Genomic DNA, 19042 nt, shown 5'->3' with positions numbered 1-19042 from the left:
CACTGGCTCTTCCGGCACTGGCTCTTCTAGCTGGCCAGTCCTGGCATCAACAAATTCTAACCCCGCCCCTGAGATGCGAATTGCTTTTTATTTTACATATAAAGGCCAATGGGGGGTAATGATTAACAAATGATTGCATTTTTATGCAAAGCTAAATCACTTTAACACATTCTTTGCTATCACCTGTGATTTCCTCATACACTATAGATTTAGCCATCATCAAAAGGGTTAACTGTAATTCTTGTGCTGGGTGGGGGTGTAGTTTGCACAATAAGCATTATAGACCCAAATCAAGTTATTCCAATTCTATGCTCTAAGCCTTAAACTTCCTGTAACCAGCATTTGTCATGTCAGCTTCACTGGGCATAAGAGAGAACTTCCTGTTGGTGTCAATTCTGTTCCACTTAAGTCCCCTAAATTAGATTAATATCACATGAACCAGTGTATATATTTTTGGAAGAGAAAATATTGTGCGTTCTCCGTTCAGACGTATATGATTTTTATCTGTTACAACTATCAGCACATAACTGTTATATAGCAACAGTGAGTCTTTTATTTCACATATGTATCTTTTGAATAACATATTGTTGGTTAAAAACATAAGCATATAATATGATAGATTTGATATATGTAATTGTTAGACACTTTCCTCAATTTATTAATTATCTTCTCCAAGTAGATTGTTATACTGGCCACAAGCAGATTTGCTTTCTTTTAGTCTCCTGTACTCTTTTGTATAATCATATCAATATACAAATTAGGCATATTTGTTACAATCTGATCCTTTTAAAACTGATCATTTTGAATCAGCTCTTAAGTGGAAAAAAATAAATTATTACCTTACACTTGTTACAGGGTAGATTTACTAAAACTTTTAAACAGGAAAAGTGGAGGTGTTACCCATAGCAACCAATCAGAATCTAGGGGGTAAATGTATCAAGCTGAGAGTTTTCTGGCAAGTTTGAAAAGTGGAGATGCTGCCTATAGCAACCAATCAGATTCTAGCTGTCATTTTGTAGAATGTACTAAATAAATGATAGCTAGAATCTGATTGGTTTTTCAAACCTGCCGGAAAACTCTCAGCTTGATACATTTACCCCCAGGTATCATTTATTTTGTACATCCTAGACTTTACAATCTAGAGATTACAGTGGGCTCTTAGGACAAATTTGGGAGGTGGGTCAAGGAAGAAAACAATATTAACAGCAAAATATTTGGAGCTATTCTTACTTTCTTTCAAGTTTTAATGAAGTTCAGTGTTGATTTTGAAAAGGTGCTGATTCTGAGATGACAATTGGCTGCTATGCGAGTAGAGTTGCTCAAACTATTCGAGTTTTAGTTGGATAATCTCGAAAGTTCTGAAATTCATGTTTGGGTTGGCTGCCATGGTGTGTATTTTATCATTGCTCAGTTGTTAGCTTAAAATCCAAGTTTGCAAATCATAGATAAAAGATGTTAAATTAAACTGTACGGATTTGATCATGTTTGCATTATTTTCACTTTTTATTAGAGTTGAACAGCGAACATTACTGTCTTCAAGTTTAAATCTGCATAAGAAACTTTAAAAACACTATACAAAAAGATAGTTGTTGTCAGCACTTATCCTTAAGACTGCATTTCTGTGTGTATCTAGCAAAATGAAAACATGAGGTATTAGTTCATATCTTTATCAAAACATTTAAGCCTGCATCCCAGCGTAAAGGGCACCTCATTGTATGCAGGTCCTACACTGACCTATATGCTTTAAATGCAATTAAAACCTGATGCACTCACCTCCGGGGTCTAGGGGTGTACATCTAGCAAGAGCTGGCTTGTGATCTATACCCAAATGTGCCTTAAAAAGGCTTGATGGACAGCTGCTATGACAACATAAGGCAATATTTTGAGACAAAAACAGAGAAAAAACAAGTCCGTACTCGGTATATCCCATATCATATATGGTACCAACTGCATGGCAATAAGCCTGTGCTCGATATATCCCATATTGTATATGGTACTGACAACAACTGTCTTTTTGTTTTGTATACATAAATGGGCATTTATATTGCACATAGCTGGTACCATATGAAAAATCTTATACAATATTATGGCATGTTTAAAAATACTATACCTTGGGGTAAATGTATCAAGCTGAGAGTTTTCCGGCGGGTTTGAAAAAACGAATCAGATTCTAGCTATCATTTATTTAGCACATTCTTCAAAATGATAGCTAGAATCTGATTGGTTGCTATAGGCAACATCTCCACTTTTCAAACCCGCCGCAAAACTCTCAGCTTGATACATTTATCCCCCTTGTAGTCACTTAAGCTTGAATACTTCAAACTAGTTCAAACATGTTGAAAATGTACAGTCTACATAAATGAGAATTTATCATAAATTTTAAAAACCTTCCAGAACCGCTTTGATACACTTTTGGGGAACTCTACAAGCACTTCATTTTGAACTCCTGTTTGAATTTTACACCCATTCATCCTCCTCTTTGTCCTAGATGCACCCTAAAAGATTTTCTCCCCCCCCTCCCCCCATTCCACTTCCTAATATCCATGGGGGAATATTTAGTTCCTCATTTGCCTTTGGTGCATCCAAAGATTCAACACTGGTAACAATCAGGTAATTCTCATTTGTATTCTTTAAAGATCTCTTATCAAAATCAGAAGCAACATCTCCATCACAAGCCGCACAGGGAAAGTGTATTCAATTTTCAAAGTTCTACACATAGTAATATAATTGTGCCTGGTAAATGTTAACCAATTCATTGGGGTCTTAACACTCACGTCTAGAAAATAAAGCAAAGCGTCAGGTCCCGCTGGAAGGACCGATTGGGACGTTTCGTTCAGGGCAGGTTGTGTGTATGCATTTGTGGAGACTGGTGAAATTATGGTATTAAACAGATGTAACATCGGAGGTCAAATGACCGTAATAAAAGGAATTTCAGGCAAACCTTCTATCATTCCTTGAGATGAGAATGACATGATACTGACATAATATCGAAGGTGAGATGAAAGTGGGATTCTCAGCAGCTGTACATTTCACCTACTGATGGGTAACGTGACCCTAACCAATCTATAATCATATCCATATCAACAGGAAGCGTTTTCCATGGGAAAGTATCTCTGTGAGCGGCATCTTCTAGCTCCCTTCTGCAATCATACTGGCCAGATACATTACTCCATCAGCCTGTGTGCCATATATTAACCCTACACTGCACGTGATTGGCTGAGATCAGACTCATCACAACTCTGATAGATATGAGCTCATGTTACATGTATTAAACACATTCCAAAATTAAATGTATGTGTGTGTGTGTGTGTGTGTGTGTGTGTGTGTGTGTGCATATGTGTGTGTGTGTGTGTCTGTGCGTATATATATATATATATATATATATATATATATATATATACGCACACACACAAACGTACACACAAGTATTAAAATATATATAATGTCACTCAAGGGGGGTTTAAATGGTATGGAAGTTCTATTTACTATATCAACATTTTGGGTCCTTTGTTAAGACTTGAAATGAACCTGAGAAAAAACAAGCCCGCGCTTGGTATATCCCACATTATATATGGTACCATCTGCGTGGCAATATAAGTGCCCATATATGTATACAAAACAAAAAGACAGCTGTCAGCGCTTATCCTTTACACTGCATATCTGTGTGTATCTAGCAAAATGAAAACATGGGGTATTAGTTCATATTTTGATCAAAACATTTAAGCCTGCATCCCAGCGTCAAGGGCACCTCATTATATGCAGGTCCTACACTGACCTATATGCTTTAAACACCATTAAAATGCAGATAAAATTAGATGCACTCACCTGAACATTTAAAAGTCCCGCTAAGTGCTGTTCTTTATAGTGGGATCTTCACCATAATTGAGCACCGAGGCAATGTGGGAAAAGAGACACATTGTGCAGTATTATAGCAAGGGGTTAGGTGTATATATATATATATATAGACACACGCAGACACACAGTATATACAGTACATCATACAAATACACTAAGGAATAAGTTGTCTGAGCGTTGGGTTGGCCCCGAGAGTGTCCCAGAACCAGATAACTGCCGGATCCTGGCTAAGTCACCCTGTCCTACACCCACATGCGGCCCGTCTCATCCACAATGTCATTAAATAGCTGACCTTGGTGCGATATGCCGCACTTTTCAAGGGACGCCCTCACTCTGCCAAATGGAAGATGCGTTCTATTCAAATCTATGAAAAGATCCAATCTCTGTCTACACAGATGCAAATATGGATGTGCGGAGCAGCACCCCTAAAATGCTGAAAACCCCTTCATCTCTTTAAGAGTATCTCACTCTTGCACTGCTCCTCAAATCTCAGCGTACTGGGGCACCTACTCAGTACTTAGCAAGGAACACCTTGCGTCTGCCCATCTCCTCAGCCACCTCCATCGGCCAATGAATACTCTGCTCCTACTCGAGAGACGCCATCTTGCTCCGCAAGATCATGCATGTTGGTGGAAATCTAGGCAAATCGAGGAGCATGTCACCACCAATGAGGACCCTGCCCGGCTCGTTGGCCGTTTAGTGCTTCATAAACGATGCCCACTGTGTCCATTTGTCCATACTTTCCGACTCTCCCAGAAATAGCAGGTGATCGCCCTTTCTCCAGAGTCTGGCAATCTCCCTGATGCCCAGACGGAATGCGATAAGGTGAGCATGATAGCATTACTCGCGTCATCGCGCTGTGTCCACCAAGGTGTGACGGAGCGTTTAATCGTTGTCACACTGCAGTAGGCGGAACATCATCATCGTCATCAGCAGTTAAATGTATTGCGCCACTAATTCCGGAGCGCTGTACAGAGAACTCACTAACATCAGTCCCTGCCCCAATTCCTTAATATACACACACACGGAGAGAGACTAAACTCAATTTAAGAGCAGACAGTTTACCTACTAGAAAAATAAGGACAAGTGGTGGCGGTGGTAGATCTTAAAACACCATATTTGAGGTGCTTCTGAGCTTGCTGGTGTCTTCCTGACGCGTTTCTCCTCCCTTTCAATGGGCCGAAAATCAGAGGTAAGAATCTCATTGGCTCAAATATCTCTTATATTCCCTGCAATGAGGGTCTGTGCAATTTTTTTCCCCTATTTTCGTGTATACACGTTTTTTGGGGACAATACAATCGATTGGAGTATTATATTCCTTCTGCACTTTATGCTACAACGTGATTTAATCTCAAGGACTCTGATATGAATTGTAAGGAGGATACCAGGAGTTATCATGAGTCCCTGTAAGGTACAAGATGACTATTTATTGAAGAGGAGACGATTCTGCACACAACGTGCGTTTGGGCTCACTAATTATAGTATATTTATGCTGGACTTATTCCTTATTTGAGGTCACTATTGTGGCTGTATTTATAATATCTTTGTACCTAGGGGCATTCAACTGGACTTTCTCCTATATTGATTATTGAGTCTTTTTGAAGCTGCTATTAACAGTGCTTTTTTTTATATTTGCGATTGTATGGATAATGGGTGCTACTCCATAAACTTACTGAGCGTTCTATGAGTATTTTATGTATAATAAATCATCATCATCATTATCATCAATTTATATAGCGCCACTAATTCCGCAGCGCTGTACAGAGAACTCACTAACATCAGTCCCTGCTCGATTGGGGCTTACAGTCTAAAATTCCCTAACACACACAGACACAGACAGACTGGTGTCAATTTGTTAGCAGCCAATTAACCTACTAGTATGTTTTTGGAGTGTGGGAGGAAACCGGAGCACCCGGAGGAAACCCACGCAAACACGGGGAAAACATACAAACTCCTCACAGATAAGGCCATGGTCCATTCTAGTAAGACCTTCTACAGTATACAAGATACAGTATACAAGAGGGGATGTTTTATGCAGGGACACTAAGAAGTTGCACCGAGCAGAAATTAAAAACTCATGACCCCAGCGCTGTGAGGCAGAAGTGCTAACCACTGAGCCACCTTGCTGCCCTCACATGATGATGAAAATCTCGTCATTAAGTCCCACCTGACCTGACTTCATGGAGCTCAGGCAAGTACCCCTTTGTCTCTAAAGACTCATAAAAATATGAATGTAAATATTATATCTAACTATTTTGATTACTGACAATTAGTATTCATGTGCTGTTTGTAGTTTAACTAATCAAAATGATATTGTAATAATACTAAAAATAAAATAATAATAAACTAATTTAATTTAGGATTAAATTCTCTTTAGTATTCAAACTACCAAAAACCCACAAAAAAATTAAATAAGCCAGGGATCACCATTTATCTAGCGGATATACAATGTAATCATGTGTTACATCCCCATTGAAGCTGTGTAGTGTTGTAATTAAGTATGATTTCCGGTGACATACATTATAACCCCAATCAGTAGCTGCCAATATCTGGAAGAATTAGCATGTATTTAAATGAAAGATAGGTATGGCAGCCCTAGCCTGTCCATTGACCTGTCAAACGGCAGCACAGATGAAACGCCTGATTCCATTTATACCTAACATTTCTCCGCAATAGACGCACCTGTCTCCCGTCTGGCTCTCTAAGACCGCGCCGGCCCCAGAGCCCGCTCTACAACATATCAGTGTTGTCTATTGATTTTTGACCTGGTGCTTAATAGTTTTTCCAGTCCCCCTGAATGGCTTTTGTAAGCAATAGGGTTTGTACATCTCCGCAATCAATACCTTTTATATTTACAATAAAATTGAAAATGCTTCTGTTGGGGGTTGCAGGCCGGCATTTGTCTCCCTTCAGCGAGGGAAAACTATGCCATTATCTGAATTAAAACATTTATTTCTGATTAAGAGAGTGTCCTATCTCATTAATTTTTCCCTTTCCAATAGAAAGGGAATAGAATACTATTGATTTTTAGACTTTTACACATCTCCACTGCAAGGGAGATAATTGAGAAGTTAGCCAGAATAAATGAAGTTTCAAGTCTAGCGGGCTAGCCAATACTTTCCAAATTCAAGGTGCTTTTATAAAGCTAGATTTTAATTTGTTGGCAAGCTGTACCTGTGGGAGTTATTCGGCTGAGTAAATTAGATTAAGAGTACAATCTCCTTTTAAGCATGTCTGGTGAATGCTGAAGGGGGCTTGTTCCCCTCGGAGAGCCACAGGGCCCTTGTTAGATTTGTACTAAGACAGCTTTTAAATTGCCCTCCTTCAAACTCAGATGAGATCCAGGAAAAGGGGATTAGTAGACAAAAAAATGCCTATTAACTTAACGTTCCTTCTGGTCTTCATTGTACTCAAAAAAACAACTTAGATTTAATCTCTGCTTGAACCAGACCTTCATACTGTCCAACGTAATTGATTTTACTTTATTAGAATAATGAGATTAAATGTAAGCCTCGTTAATAGAGGCAGCCTTTTCTGGAACGCTCTCCACATAGGTTTTAACAGGACGGCTCAGGTCTTATTAATGGACGTTTCAAGCCAATCAAAAACTAACCGAAACACTGACTTGGAAAATGCAATATTATTGGCTACAACTGTATATTATAAAAAAATAAAATCACTCTGTCATTCGATCAATATCATTTGTTACTGGAATGTTTGCGTAAAATGATAAAGGACATATTGTTTATTTTTAGGGTGAAAGAACTGTTATGATAAAATGTATCACTGTGGGGTGTGAACCAACAATTAGGTTGGTTGTATAATTAATGCACAACTTCAGTGAACTGAATCCTGTAGGTCATTCAGGTGAATTTTGTTATTAGTACTTTCATTTTACATACCACGCTGAGTTTTAATTTTCAGCAACATGATATTATAGTGATATTTTAACACATTTTGCCGGAATACTCAGAGTTTTGAAATGTTACATACATTTGTTGCCTAGAAAAAATAAACATAGTTTCTATATAGAATTATTATTAAATTTGTTTTAAGGCGAACCTAGATGTGCCTTTTGTACTTTTCTAAAAAATATAATTTAGAAGTTAAAACAAGACATTTCAGTGACTATGGGATGAACTGGAATTTAAGTTATGAACTAATTTTGAGCATTGATAACTGTGGGCCTGATTCATTATGGGATGCAAAACGAACGTAAATTGCTTAATTCTAGAAAAAAAAACATTGCACATAAATCGGGGATATATGCAAAGATGTAAAGATACATCTATTGTTGAATACAGATCTAGATACGCTCTGCTCCAACACATATGTGGAATATTAAGTCCCAAAACAACATACAGATAAAAAAAAACTGGAACTATTAGAGTGTGCCAAAAATAGACCATATATGAACAGTCAATAACACCAGTGATAGATGGCGGCTTCGTTGTAATTAAATAGATTTATTACAATGTGTTAAAAATAAACAAAAAAATAAACATATCCCATGCACTCAAGTACAATTACATATATAACCTCTAATAAAAAGTATTATATCCAAATAAGCAGAGGAACATATACTGAGGAATATATAAAACTCAAAATTGTTTTCGTTTTATCCTCACTATGCACTTTGTATAGAAGTCTAAAGTCCTGGACATACGTATAAAGTCAAAATGAGATAGGTCAGTAGGCAAAGCCGCAGTGAATGTAAAACGATCTCACTCGAAGGCAAACTTTTTCAAAGTTTTGAAAAAGTTTGCCTTTGAGAGAACGAAACGCGTTAGTGGATACACTTTAGCTGATGATATTTTATGTCTGGATAAGCAGGTCATTATAATCTATGATTACTGGACATTAATGGACTAAATCTTTGCAAGCGGACACATCATACTATTTTCACACCTATGAATGACAACTCTCTAATGAGAACAATCATCGGGCTGAAAGAGATCCAAAGGGGAGGTGAATTCTCCCTAAACAGCAGAGTATTCACTAAACAGTATCAGGATTGTGAGCATTAAGGACACATAGGGCCTCATTTAGAGTTGGATGCAAAGTCCCTTTCAGGCCTATCCTGCACATTTCCACTGATGTGGCATGCGTAGTAAGCAACAGTTCCCTGCAGTTCCATCTGCTTTTCAGACGCAGCGTACACTGCGACAGCTTGTGTCTCAGTAGGAGGGAAAGGGTGGAACACAGAGTTATGTGGGCGTGACCGTGAATAATTCAGATACTATGGGCATCTACCCGCAAAAACTACCCTGGTCGGATCAAGACGCAGGCGGAGCACAGGTCAAACAAGACTGAAAAAGTGCGGAAGGAATTAGGTGGCGCAAGTAGTTAGCTAGCTGCGGGAACTGGTCGCAGCTTGGTAAGGTATTACGAGTGGGCCGCAACTGGGGTTGTATGCCACTGGTAATACCCTACCAAGCTGCGGCACACTCCCACTCCTGCTCTTTCATGTAAGTCTTGGCAGCACGGTGGCGTAGTGGTTAGCACTTCTGCCTCACAGCACTGGGGTCATGAGTTCAATTCCCGACCATGGCCTTATCTGTGTGGAGTTTGTATGTTCTCCCTGTGTTTGCGTGGGTTTCCTCCGGGTGCTCCGGTTTCCTCCCACACTCCAAAAACATACTAGTAGGTCAATTGGCTGCTATCAAAAATTGACCCTAGTCTCTGTTTCTGTCTCTCTCTGTTTGTGTGTCTGTGTATGTTAGGGAATTTAGATTGTAAGCTCCAATGGGGTAGGGACTGATGTGAATGGGTTCTCTGTACAGCGCTGCAGAATCAGTGGCGCTATATAAATAAATGATGATGATGATGATAAGTCTTAGACGCACATTGAGTCCGACTCTAAATGAAGCTTATAGTGTCCATTTGATATTCCTTTGGAGAGTCATTGGAGATTCCCGTCTGTGGATGTGTGAACAGCACTAACATCAGGTGCAAGTTGTCGGGTGAGATCGTTTTACATTCACCGCGGCTTTACCTACTGACCTATCTAATTTTGATTTTATACATATGTCCAGGACTTTAGACTTTGCTATTTTATAGATATTTGAAATGAGGATAAAACAATTTTTTTTTTAGTTTTATATATTCCTCAGTATATGTTCCTCTGCTTATTTGCATATAATACTTTCTATTAGAATATATATATGTAATTGTACTTGAGTGCATGTGATATGTTTATTTTTTTGTTTATTTTTAACCCATTGTAATATTTCTATTTAATTATAACAAAGCCGCCACCTGTCACTGGTGTTATTGACTGGTTATATATGGTCTATTTTTGGCGCACCCTAATTGTTCCACTTTCTTCGTCTTTTACAGGGTTTGACATCCTTGAGTAGGGTCGCGACATATAACAGATCCAAATATTTGCATTCTAATTGACAATTTATTTCAGTTTTTTATATATATTTTTTCTCAGGAGCGCTCTAGTTGTTGTTGTTTTTTTATTCTTATCTCAGATTAAAAGAAAACTATTTAATTTGTGTCACCTCTTAATTATTAAATATAGTCATTAATGACAAAACATTAAAAAAAGTAATTTTTATTTTTTTATTCCTCATAAAATACATTTATTAGGATGTTATGAATGTTTACTGTACATAAAATAAATTTTTACAGTTGCTCCTGATTACAAACACATGTTCTAGCAGTATACAGAGATGTCATCACTAGTAATCAGCACTTACACCTGACCTGTAGCTGGTGCAGGGGATACGGCTGAGAATCACGTACCTTAGAGATGCCCAAAGCTTCAATCAGAAGCTGCTGTGGGGGCTCCAGCTTGGCGCGTCCTTACTGTACACTGACTACAAACATACGACCACTCACTTGCCTGTTCCACCCATGAAATCGTAGGATGTAGTAAGTAACCTTTGCGCTCAAAGATGAATTGGACGTTGCTGCTTTCACTGGTGTATGGTCCGGTTCTGCGCATGCGCAAAGCGATTTTACCCAAAATACGGCACGTATCGGAAATTATGTTTCTTAATCAATCAGGTTCTGTATTTTTATGATTCTTCAAACAAACTATTTTCTAGAATCTTATGAATTAAATAGAAAAGGCAACAATTCTATTTAAAGTGCAGATTTGTGCCATATCTCAGGGAAACACAATGAAAAACTCTGGTGATATAGAGACAGTTCTGAAAAGCACAGAGAAGAGTGCTATGCAGATGAATCAATGTATTTAGTAACCGCCTTGGGGGGGGGGGGGTCAATAAAATGAAGTATTCTGAATGTGTAAACCCCCCATACAGCTATTTTTGCCCATCATTCAATTAAATATTTTTCATAACGTTCTCAATTAATTGTTAATAAATTAACAATTCTAATTAATTAATGAGGCACAACAGAAGAGTTCCTGTGTATATAAAACACATCCAAAAGTAATATAGGTTAAAAATTAAAAAAGGTGCAATTATTATAAACATAGTACGTCTCAAAAATAGGGTATACCTTTAGGCAGAGGTAGGCAGCCTGTGACTCTCCATCTCCAACTCCAGGAGAACTCCTGCTTGCTCAAGTTTGCTGTTAAGTATATGTGGGTTTTTAATTTGGTTTCTTACATAAAACGAATTGATGACGTCAGTTCTGAGCTGAGAGGACAGTTTATCCAGAAACCCCTGTGCATTGGGAAATATATAATAGCACAATAATCCTTTCTGATTTGGGATTAATGAGACTCCCACGTTCGACAATGCGTTTCGCATCAGTAGAGTGGTGGGATCATAGTGATGTAATTTGCATCATCAGTACCCTCCCAGCAAGGCCCAATGATATGATTTGGGTCATCAAGGCCTCGTCCCTCTTTAAAAGAAGGAGAAATTCTGGGAGAGTAGACAAGTATGTTTATAACACTAGTACAACGCATGTAAACAGGTCCGGAAAGGCCTTGTCTATTTATTTGACCTAAGGGCAATTGGGGGGGGGGGGGGGGAGGGTGACATGACAACAAATTTTGCACCGTTGGAGCGGTGAGGTCATAGTGATGCAAATTGCATCATCAGGACCCTTCTGGTGAGGCCTGATGGTGTGTTTTATGTCATCAAGCTCTCGCCGACTTTGCAAGAAAGAGTGTCGGGCGTGCGGTCAAATTCGGGAGTCTGCTGGACGTTCCCGTAGAGTAGGCATGTACGTTATTTGACACTAGTACAAGGCATGTAAATAGTCCTGACAATGGAACCCATTGTCTCTAATGTCAGCATGCGCACTTGTGTTTTTACATCAGTTACGGTTTTACAAGCGTTTCTTGTTCCATTGAATGTGTTTAACGCAAGTTACATACAGTGGGTTCAAAGGAATGACCTTCTGAATGCAAGTAAAAAACAATACACAACAAGCGCTTGTCAAATGCGCAAATATCTCCGAAAACTGAGTCAGTTCTATGGAATTGTTAACAATACTCAAATGGAAAAAATAAAATTTTTATGTTGACGTTAGAGATGTCTGGCCCACTTGTTTGTAATTATTATTTCTTAAATAGTTATTTGCCTTCAAATCATTTCAAATATATCCTAAATATAACATTATTTACGCTTCATTTTTATTGTACTTCTTTGTTCTTATAAGTGTTCCAAAAATATCCATTTGCTCAGAGTAGGTAACTTCTCTTCCATTTTGAATTTATGACTGAAAGAAGCCATTTTGTTTTCCATAGTCAAGGAAATAGTGTTCATAGTCTGCAGTGGAACAGTGCCCCCTAGTGTCTTAATTTCAGTGGAAAATGTGAACACAACATCGTTCAACTTGTTTTACACAGAAAGAGGACCAATGTATATTTATATATTGTATATATGTATAATGTTGTGTTAATTCCCCATTATCTGAGAATATACCAATAATTATAAGTAATCGGTAACTTCAACATTTTAGCTTGTTGCTTGAGCTGCTATCAGTGTCTTAAAGATCATCAGTCAGCTGCACCGAGTGTAGCCATCTTTAATGTGGGATGAACCAATATTCATGATGATGCATTATGTCAATTAACTGACTGTTGGTTATAAATATTTGTCAGAAAGTGACAGAAAGTGCCTCATGCTCAGGGGCATAACAGATTCCTTGTGAAATGCTCCTGAATACTGGATCAGTCCACAAAATGGTTCCTGCTTACGCTTCATATAGGCAGCCATTTTGTGCCTCAGTGAGGTCACTAGTTCCTAGCTGCATTCTCGTGAATATTGGTCCAGTCAACAAAATGGCTGCCTCCATCCTGCAAGCGGATATGTGATTTTTATATGCACTGTGCCGGAGGTGGGAGTGAGTTTACCAATTTTTGTGTTGTATATCCCCAATTATCGACAATGGTTAATCATTCCTTCATTACCTGACATGGGCTTATGGCGCTTCCTATCATGTGTGTATTTATTGTAAAAATGTAGATAATAAAGATATTACGTATGACAGTATGACTTACTCTCTTTCCACAATCCCACCCTTGAATATTCACATCACATGTCGTGATTTCGGTCTGTGACAAATTAACTGAACGCGATTACAAATTCCGTACAAGCAAAGAACTTAATTTCTTGTTGCATTTTAATGCTTGTTAGGAGTACCAAACTATCCAAAAGGTTGAATACATTCATCACAAACACTTCTGTTTTCATTCTTTACACCAATGAGAAATTACAAGATTATCAATGACCTTCCTTCCAATGAAGCAGCATAATTATAGCCATTCATTATACAGAGGAGATGAATGGTTTAAATTTACATAGAATAAAAATATTATTTAATACTCATATTGTTGATGTGGCAAATGTAAGCATAATTTATTTAAATGCTTAAACTCTTATTTTTTTTTCTTATTAATTCATTACTACCATGCACCATTAAAATTCTACAATTAATCTACATTAAACAGATTTTCTTCTAGAATAAATGTTTTAGGCATCAACAATTCTGAGTAACTATTTTAAAAGAATCGTTACTATTTTATATTAATTACTATCTAATTATTATCTAATAATTAGATAATATTTTAGATAATAAAAAATCAAATAGCTATAAAAGAATTGTAATAATAATAATAATAATAGTAATAGTAATTATTATTATTATTATTATTATTATTAATTTAATTGCCACAATATCTGGATGCATGTTGTCACCAATTCAAGTAGTTAATATATTTATTTACAATATTTTGAAAAGTACAAATATAATCAAATACAACTAATTGAAATTATTATAAATAAAGAAAAAACCAATACATACAAAACAAACAATAAGGTGAATTATATAGATACTTTCTTTAGATTTTACTTCCCTGTCTCTTTGGTATTCTATCCATTTGCCCTAGCTGTCATTATTCTGTGTTCATCGAGAGAAGACTTATAGTTTGGCAAAAAACCTATCAGGTAGGCTGGACAGCAGATAATTGAGGTGATGATTAGAGCTTGCAAAAGACAATTGATAGTGAAAGTGTCAGAAGCTTTATCTAACAAGATCTGTACCCTTTGTATCTCCGAGTCTTGTCTAGGGATGGACAAGATATGAGATAACAGGGACATCTAACGTGTATCGATAGATGGAATTACGTGGCACAATACTTCCTTGCTGTGCTGGATAATGGATATATTTTTTGACACAGCTGCGAGTTATTAAATAGAAGGGTGAACTCTAAAGAAATGGTCCTGACCTTAAAAAAGAATTTTTTACCACTCGAGAATATTTAGGCGCTGTGGAACAGGGGGGTGAAAATGTTTTAATTTCAATGGCATGTTTCAGATTCCTGTAAAAAATAAATAAATATGAAAGATATGAATTCTAAATTCTATGTAACATGCACAGGACATCTTCTCAATCTGTAGTGGTCATGACTATATAGCTGTGTTTATATATTGTACATTTAATATAACATTTACGTTAATACCAAGAGAAACGTCACGCAAGTAAAACATTTTATTGTAAAATACAGTTATTTAATGTTGGAATAAATGTTTTTGGGGTTTTTTTACAACAGGATTTTATTTTATTTGTCTGCTGAAAACTTCAACCAACAATAAAAGGTATATATATGATAAGCATTGGTTTCATGAAAATAAGTTATGCCTTAAATATTTGGCTGTGTTACATTTAAAAGAAAAGTATTTGCTTTAATTAGGAAGGATGTATGTGTACAGTAACAATCTTTTGAAAGGTTTTAACAAAAATAAAAGAAAATTGCAGAAGAAATCAAGTTATGTAAATGATGTAATCCTATATAGCTGCATTGGCAGCTATCAATTCCATTTCAGGATAATGTGACAACTATGTAGGTCCAGTTTATCGGGTAAATATGAAAAGACAAACTGATTAAAATTTGGCTAAACACACATACAAGGTCGTTTTATTCTAAAAATAACAACGTTGCTGATTCCGAGTATGTCGGATATTTTTTTGTCTTAACTTGGTAAAAGTTATCTATATTTTATGTTAAGGCGTCAGTCGTTCGTTTCTCTCTATGAATGTTTCTATAAGAGTATATTATCACAAATGGTGCAGATATTTATGTAGTATCGGAGTAGCCTTATAAACTATTCTCTTTCAAAATCCACTTTCTGTAAGTAGGAGGGGTCTGTATAACAGAACCGTTACAACAGTAGAACTTTCTGCTTAGTTCTTGGATGATTACTAATATAAACTGGATAATATTAGCAAAAAAAGATGATTACTTGCTCAACTAGTGAGATAATGAGCTTGATTCATCAACGCACGTATCTGCCGATTGTGAGCGTATTGTAAGCAAAATCGCGGACCGTACGCCATTAAACGCAGTCCTGCCCATTCCGTTTACGAGCGCAGGACACTTACTGCAGCCTATGATTTTAGCATGGCAAAGTTACTTGTTTTTCTGTCGTATCTCTTGCTCCAGCTACAGGGCTAGTCTAAGTCCTGATCAGTAGTGATGACAGTCACGCATGCATGCTATAACATGTGTTTGCAATCAGCAGCAACTGTATAAATGTATTTTATGCTCAGTAGACATTAATAACATCCTAATAAATGTATTTTATGGAGAAAAAAATGTTTACAAAAAATTGTTTTCTTTTTATAGTTTCATCAGTAATGTTTATATTATTCACAAGTGACATTAATTCTATATATTTTTTGACCTGAGCGCTCTTTTGGAAATTTCTATTCCACATAGGTATTGGACCTATCCTGCAGTGTCTTGTGTAGTCGGGCAGAGCAGACTTACACCCATATTCATCAGCGCTCGTATCTTGAGAACCCCCCCTTGTCGAATTCTGGATTGCGCAGAGCCGAGTTACGTGCGTTTTAAAGCAAACGCACGTTGCGCTCAGTATGTGTGTCTTGATGAATCTGGACCAATATGTTTGGTTCCTGCAAGTAAAAATAAATGCAGATTTTCTGATCATCACAAGGTTTGACCCTCTCAGCAGAATACATTTGAAGGTTTTGTTTTCATTTTAAACAATTTCCGTCCTCAATCCCCTCCCAGCTCGATAATAGCACTTTTGTGGGTGTTCCTCCCTTGGGACCCCCTGTTATTTGCTCTATTTAACAGGGTCCCAGCACTCACGTATTGCCGAGACCTTTGCTGATCACCTTCAACCTTCCATTGCTCTCTCCGTATCATGGTAGGTTCAGTGTTGCAGCTCTAAGGCCGTCAATAAAGCCGATCGTCTGAGGAAGAAAATGTATCAAGCTGCGAGTTTCCAGCAGGTTTGAAAAGTGGAGATATTGCCTATAGCAACCAATCAGATTCTAGTTATCATTTATTTAGTTAATTCTACAAAATTATAGCTAGAATCCGATTGGTTGCTATAAGAGACATCTCCACTTTCAAACTCGCAGCTTGAAACATTTACCCCATGGAGTCCAGGGGTTATTTGAAGCTTAAAGCCCCTTTGAAGCTAATTCGTTGCAAATTTTGAATCTCCCTTTCCCGTTGCCTTTGGGAGGGAGTAAAGATTATGGGGCATGTTTAACAAATCACAGTAGTGCACTATTGTGCACTTACCGTGGAATTAAAGTCCCGATGTGCCCTCCGCAAATTTATTAAAGGTGCATCGCAGCAGATATCATGGATATCTGCTGCTTTGCACTCCTGATCGTTTTTGCGAGCATTCACCATTCAACAGAATGGTGACTGCTCTGGCCGCAATCTAACAAGTCCCGAAAAATGTTTTTTTTTCGGGAACTTTTCTTGATAATGTACGCCAGCTGAAGCTGGCGTACATCATCCGAATTGAAGACATCCACTGCTGTCAGCTCTGCTCCGGAGAGCAGAGCTGGACAGCGCATGTGTGGAGGGATCACATGATCCCTCCCTGTCACTCAGCGCTCTCTCTCTGCAACGATAGTTGCAGAGACAGAGTGGGGACTTTGTGCGCATGTGCACTGCACATGAGCAATTGAAGGAAAAAGAGGAGATCCCGAGACAGCGAGTCCGAAGAGGGAGGTAAGTGTGATTTCTTTCTATCACAGAAACAGCAGTTTTTCAGAACTGCTGTTTCTGTGTTCCCTTTTTAATAAATGTGAGAAATAGTTCAATCCTTATCCTTGCGATAAGGATTGATAACTATTTCTCACTTTTGCCGAATAATGATAAATGTGCCCCCATGAGACAAAATTGTGATGTCCCCTGCAACAACGCAAATGTAACCTGCGTACCTGCGTTGACTATTTAGCAATACCTGTTGCTTCAAAGTGCGTTAATCCCCCACGTGACATTCCTACAAAGCTGTGAAAGATGAGCGGAAAGGCTGCAGCAGGTGACTGATAAATGTGGAGCCCTTTCATCATCACTCATCAAATGTGATCGCTGCAAATCAATTCTCCGATTCCTGCCTTATTCTTTCCGCAGGAAAATGAACGGGAGGTTTCATGAATCAGCACTATTGAGACATTAGTGTGTTTTGATCACTTCACTTTCCAGCTTCCTAACAATACTCCACGTTGAAGTCTGTCTGACCTTAAGACTCCAGGGTCTTCAGTAATCAGCGCAAACTTCCACCAAAACAAGAAACAAAGATATTTTCATTTTTACGGTTTAGAAGGAAGACTTGTACACATCCCAATGCTTAAAAACGTCAAGGATTATTTATTATATTTTTATTGATAAGGAAACGGAAGAAAAATATTCAACGCAGGAGATGATTTTCAAAGTATATATATTAATGATACACGGCAGCTAATGACGTGTACATGGGAGCTTTTAAACCACCTGTCCTGCATCCTTCGGGGCAGAGAAGAGGTGCGGCACCCACAGTGACGTCAACGAGAAAACTCACTGGTGTTGATGCTGAGTTGCCTGCAAAAGTGTTAAAAAACTAACTCTAAAATATTTGTGTCTCCGTTTGATTCTTCCTCAGTTCCCAATTACGCTAACACGCCCGTAGTTTACTTAGCCTACTTTGGCACGCCCCTTCCGTTCCCCTTCCTTCCTCTGCAAGTGTAAGGAGGCACAAGTACCAAACCTCTATACGGACGTAAATGAAAGCTTATTTTTGTGGGCATGCACAGTACAAATTTGTGTCTTTAAATCAAGCGAGCGTACACCCAACTCTGCAATACCCGCACTGCATGTGCACAAAAAAAACCCCGCAAACTGAACACAGACACAAGAAAGTATCTCATTGGACCCTGCTCTCATAAACAAAATATACTGCTAATCCAAAGCACAGTAACGTGAAACATCCCAATAATACTACATTTATGGTAATAGAATATTAAATATCCAGCATTTCAGAATAAAGACAGTTCATGTCTTGCAAAGAGAGCCCAATCTGTATAATAAATATTTAGTCTAATCCAGAGTATCAAACCCAGATACATATACAATGTTTACCAATGTCACATCAGTGTTCTCCATTATCTGACCGGGGCTGTCTTTTAAAACACTTAAAGGATATCCTGATTTGTATTCTTGATCCTCATAAGTCAATAGGCCTAAGATACATGGATGAAAAGGAAAGGAAATCAGATGACAGGATTACCAGATGATGCTGCCTACAAATTCCCTACCCGCTTGGGACAACAAAGAAAGCCATCACAGGCTAAAAATCAATTCCTGAACAGTTGTCAATGTTAGCCGGGGAGGGCAGGTATTTGAACGAAAACGAAATCTTTATATGTCATTTCTCTTTTACTGTGCGGCAGAATTCTATTTGACGGTTTACAGTCTGAGACTACCCCGCATCGTCACAGATAGGTTAAC

Source organism: Mixophyes fleayi, chromosome 8, assembly GCF_038048845.1.
Source record: "Mixophyes fleayi isolate aMixFle1 chromosome 8, aMixFle1.hap1, whole genome shotgun sequence".
Lineage (NCBI taxonomy): Eukaryota > Metazoa > Chordata > Amphibia > Anura > Limnodynastidae > Mixophyes > Mixophyes fleayi.
The sequence above is the reverse complement of the archived record's forward strand: the minus strand, read 5'-3'. Positions refer to the sequence as shown.